This window comes from Mus caroli, chromosome 16, assembly GCF_900094665.2.
Source record: "Mus caroli chromosome 16, CAROLI_EIJ_v1.1, whole genome shotgun sequence".
Classification (NCBI taxonomy): domain Eukaryota; kingdom Metazoa; phylum Chordata; class Mammalia; order Rodentia; family Muridae; genus Mus; species Mus caroli.
The window spans coordinates 58,033,465-58,038,594 of NC_034585.1; positions in this window are offsets into that span (position 1 = coordinate 58,033,465).

Genomic DNA, 5,130 nt, shown 5'->3' on the forward strand with positions numbered 1-5,130 from the left:
CAAATGGTGCTGGCACAACTGGTGGTTATCATGTAGAAAAATGGGAATTGATCCATTCCTATCTCCTTGTACTAAGGTCAAATCTAAGTGGATCAAAGAGCTCCACATAAAACCAGAGACAGTGAAACTTATAGAGCAGAAAGTGGGGAAAAGCCTCGAACATATGGGCACAGGGGGAAAATTCCTGAATAGAACAGCAATGGTTTGTGCTGTAAGATGGAGAATTGACAAATGGAACCTCATAAAATTACAAAGCTTCTGTAAGGCAAAAGACACAGTCAATAAGACAAAAAAGGCTACCAACAGATTGGGAAATAATCTTTACCTATCCTAAATTAGATAGGGGTCTAATATCCAATATATATATATATATATATATATATATATATATATTACTCAGTAAGGTGGACCCCAGAAAATCAAATAACCCCATTAAAAATGGGGCTCAAAGCTAAACAAAGAATTCTCACCTGAGGAATAAGGAATGGCTGAGAAGTACCTGAAAAAATGTTCAGCATCCTTAATCATCAGGGAAATGCAAATCAAAACAACCCTGAGATTCTACCTCACACCAGTCAGAATGGCTAAGATCAAAAATTCAGGTGACAGCAGATGCTGGCGAGGATGTGGAGAAAGAGGAACACTCCTCCACTGTTGGTGGAATTGCAAGCTTGTACAATCACCCTGGAAATCAGTCTGGCCGTTCCTCAGAAAAATTGGACATAGTACTACTGGAGGATCCCGCAATAACTCTCCTGGGCATATATCCAGAAGATGTTCCAGCTGGTAAGAAGGACACATGCTCCACTATGTTCATAGCAGCCTTATTTAGAATAGCCAGAAGCTTTAAAGAACCCAGATGCCTGTCAACAGAGGAATGGATACAGAAAATGTGGTACATTTACACAGTGGAGTACTACTCAGCTACTACAAAGAATTAGGAATTTATGAAATTCCTAGGCAAATTGATGGACCTAGAGGGCATCATCCTGAGTGAGGTAACCCAATCACAAAAGAACTCACATGATATGTACTCAATGATAAGTCGATATTAGCCCAGAAGCTCAAAATCATTCTTAGAAGTGGAACAAGTCTCTCTAGCTACATATATACCAGAAGATGACCTAGTCAGCCATCACTGGGACTAGAGGCTCCATGGTATTGCAAACTTTAAATGCTCCAGTACAGGGAAATGCCAGGTCCAAGATGTGGGAGTGGGTGGGTAGGGGAGCAGGGTGAGGCGAGGGTATAGGGAACTTTAGTGATATCATTTGAAATGTATATAAAGAAAATATCTAATAAAAAATTTAAAAAAGCAAAAGAAGGGGGAACAAAATACCCATGAAAGTAGTTACAGGGACAAAGTTCAGAGCAGAGTCTGCAGGAATGACCATACAGAGACTGCCCCACTTGGGGATCCATCCCATAAACAACCACCAAACCCAGACACTATGGCAGATGCCAACAAGAGCCAGCTGACAGGAGCTTGATATAACTGTCTCCTGAGGGCCTTTGCCAATGCCTGGCATATATAGAAGTGAGTGCTCACAATCATCCATTGGACGGAGTGCAAGTTCCTCAATAAAGTACCTAGAGAAAGGACCCAAGGAGCAGAAGGGGTCTGAAGCCCCATAGGAGAAACATCAATATAAAGTAACCAGTACCCACAGAGCTCCTTGGAACTAAACCACCAATCAAAGAAAACACATGGTGGGACATGTGGCTCTAGCTGTATATGTAGCTGAGGATGGCCTAGTCAGTCATCCATAAAAGGAGAGACCCTAGGTCCTGTGAATGTTCTAGGCCCCAGTATAGGGGAAGACCAGAACTGGGAATGGGAGTGGGTGGGTTGGGGAGTAGGGGAAGGGGGGAAGGGATAGGGGTTTTTCGGAGGGGAAACTAGGAAAGCAGATAGCATTTGAAATGTAAATAAAGAAAATATCTAATAAAAAATAAAGACAGAAACCACAAAGTTACAGCTCATGGGGTGGGGGGAGGGTGAATTAGCTCACATCCTATAATGCATAACTTTTACAATAGAGCTCCTGTTGATGCCTCAGTTATCTCCAGCAAGAAAACACTTTTCATAGAAGCAAAACTTTTCGTCAATAGTTAGTCCCCAGTACCTATTGTCTTGCAGGACTAGAGAGTATAATTTACCATTAGCAGTCTCTTATTTTTATGCTGCTTACATACAACACACACCTCCCACATCTTCCCTCCTTCCATTTCTCCTTACACCTCCTCCCAACCCTCTCTCCCAGATCTACCCCTCCATTTCCCTTCAGAAATGAGCAGGAGCAGGCCTCCCAGGAATATCTAGTAAATACAGCAGAACAAAATCCAGTAAGACTAGAGACAAACCCTCATATCAACCATGGAGAGAGAAGCCCAGTAGGATGTCATTTATTAGTGGTACAAAAACATCAGTACACTTGTTGACCAAAGAGTTAAAATGTAAAACCAAATTTCAGTTACTTCTGTGACTTAGGGAGATGGTTCATGTTTCTCATTATCTACAGAAGCTGCACAAAGAGGAAGAGTAACCTAAAGAGAGAAGAAAAAATGATATTAAAATAAAACTATAAAATGCCAGTAAACCAAACTAAATGTGGGAACTTTAATCAAAGTGTTCGCTCAAATATCTCATCTACACAGGGTCCACCGACCATCTCTACATAAAAAGGAAGTTTATTCCTGGATTAATTGGATGATTTCAATTTAATGCCCCACCTCCCAAAATAAGAAATCTAGTTAAATCAGAACTCTTTGTCTATATTGTATTTTGCATGATTTATGTAGACTTGGTACCTTTATCACTTATTTTGAAAAAAATATATTCAACCATAGTTTTCCTGTTAGTTGATGGTAATTTGGGGTTTAAACAACTTCTCTTTATTTGTAGTATTGGTTAATCGAACTCTGGAGTTTCAAAACTTATGCAACTCACAAAGACACAGACATATAAGAACTGTAATACTAAACAAAGGGTATTGGCTTTACTTTTTGAACTACATGTTCACCAGAGAAATTACAAAATACATACATTTAGACATGCATTACACATGTTCGCTTTTCTACTTTTCCCCCCACTACACTATTGAAATGATTGATCAGAAATTGCTCATTTACTATCCTTCCTGATGATCGCAGTTGGCAAAATAGGCATCATTTTCATGCATTCTGCTGAAGTCATTGATATAATGAATTAGATAAATACTGAAATCTTCCATTTATAAGACTGGAAAAAGTAAGAATCAAATGCATTCTAAAATTGCTCTCTTCCTCTTGCTAGCTATTTTAATTTAATGTGCTTAAATTATTTTCCACAGCAGTAATCAAAACACCCACTAACCTCCCCCACTATTTTCCCTGATAACCTGTTAAAATAACACTGTCTACAATTATGGCATCATTTGTTATGCATGGTATGATAGAAGGCAAATACAAAGAGGTACTGTCATTACTTTTGTCCTTTGTTCTTTGGGGCCAGAATATTGCACACTTCTTTACTTTGACATTTATGGCTTTTAGATTGGTAATGGACTGGCTTGTATGGCTCATTATCTTGAGTGATGATAATATTAGAGTGTGGAGCATCTATGTTTTCTTTTAAGCATAGTAAAGGCCCCATACAATTTAGCAAAGGTTATTACTACACAATTACCCAGAATACAATTCATCCATAATAGGACATCCAGTCCTAAAATAAGAATGTTTACTGCATCCTGTAAGATATGGAACAAGGCAATATTCAAATATTCATGTTGTTGTTAATTTATAAAAGTTTATTCTGACAGATTCATAAATGAACAAATTTTATATGAAGTAACTTGCTTTTAATGATTGTTAAACTAAAATGTAAACTACTAATGATGTGAAATTATGAAATTGTATTGCATTCAGAAAGTATTTATATACGAGTAAACTGAATTTATTACCTTAGGACCCAAATCACTATATTCTACTATATAGTATTAATTTTCTAATTGTTCTCAATATTAATGACTGAGTACTCTAAAAATACAGCCAAACATAACAAAAGCACAAATTAAAACAAAAGTAAGACTCTATACACAAAGATAAAAACAAAAGAAAAATCAAAAGCAATTTCTGAAAAAAATGAATAGAGCACTAATAAATTACAAACAAAAATGACAAAGACACTTAAAAACTTCAATGTTAGGAGTTCATAGAAACTTCAGGAAGAAAAATAACAGATATCAAAATATCGGCATGTTGCTAAGGGGCTAATATTGGTCTGGCCACTTGATAGTAGCCATATTTACCTACGGCAGCAAATGAGTTACATGTACCAAGATACTGATTTTGCTGTCATTTTAGGATTAATATGCAGTCTATCAGTATCTTCACAGAAACATGAATAAATTAAAGAAAATTGTAATTCTAAATATAGAAAGAGATAAAGCCCAGTTTTTTGTTGTTGTTGATGTTGTCTTATTATAGTGTTTTATTTTTTTATTTTTTTAAGATTAAGGCTCTGGGACCAAACTAGTCTGTTAACACAGGAAAATATGAATAAGAATACTGAGTTATAATATTTAAATTGTAAATAATTTAATATTTTTTATCAAAACCAGAAAGTATATATTAAACATATAACTATGTATGGATGATTTTTAAACTTCATATTATTATTTTAGGGCACTGATAAAATATTTCCTTTGTGTCTCTGTCCTAAAAACGTACACACTTATGTTCTGATGTCACTTATTTTAATTCAGAACATCTTTCTTGTTTCAGTGCTTATGTTTCATTTAAAGGCTATTGTAAATATCTTTATTATTAACACCCTACTTAAAATATTTTTGTCAATATCTGTTTTGAAATATAGTATTATGTAAGTTGCTCATATTGAAATATCTCCTACATTCAATTAAGGCAACTTGCTGTGTATAATATTTGTATAATATTTTAATAAATTACGCAGTCGGAGGACAGTGACCTGCCCTGCAGGGAGCGCCATCTTGGCTCTGGGACTCCACCTAGCTTAGTCTGTACAGGTCAGAGTGGGGACCACGGGGGCAGACTGCTTCTGGGACAGGCGGGAGCCACAGAGCTGCTGAGGCAGCACCCTTTTGGGGCCGCAGACATCCTGCACCCTCCCAG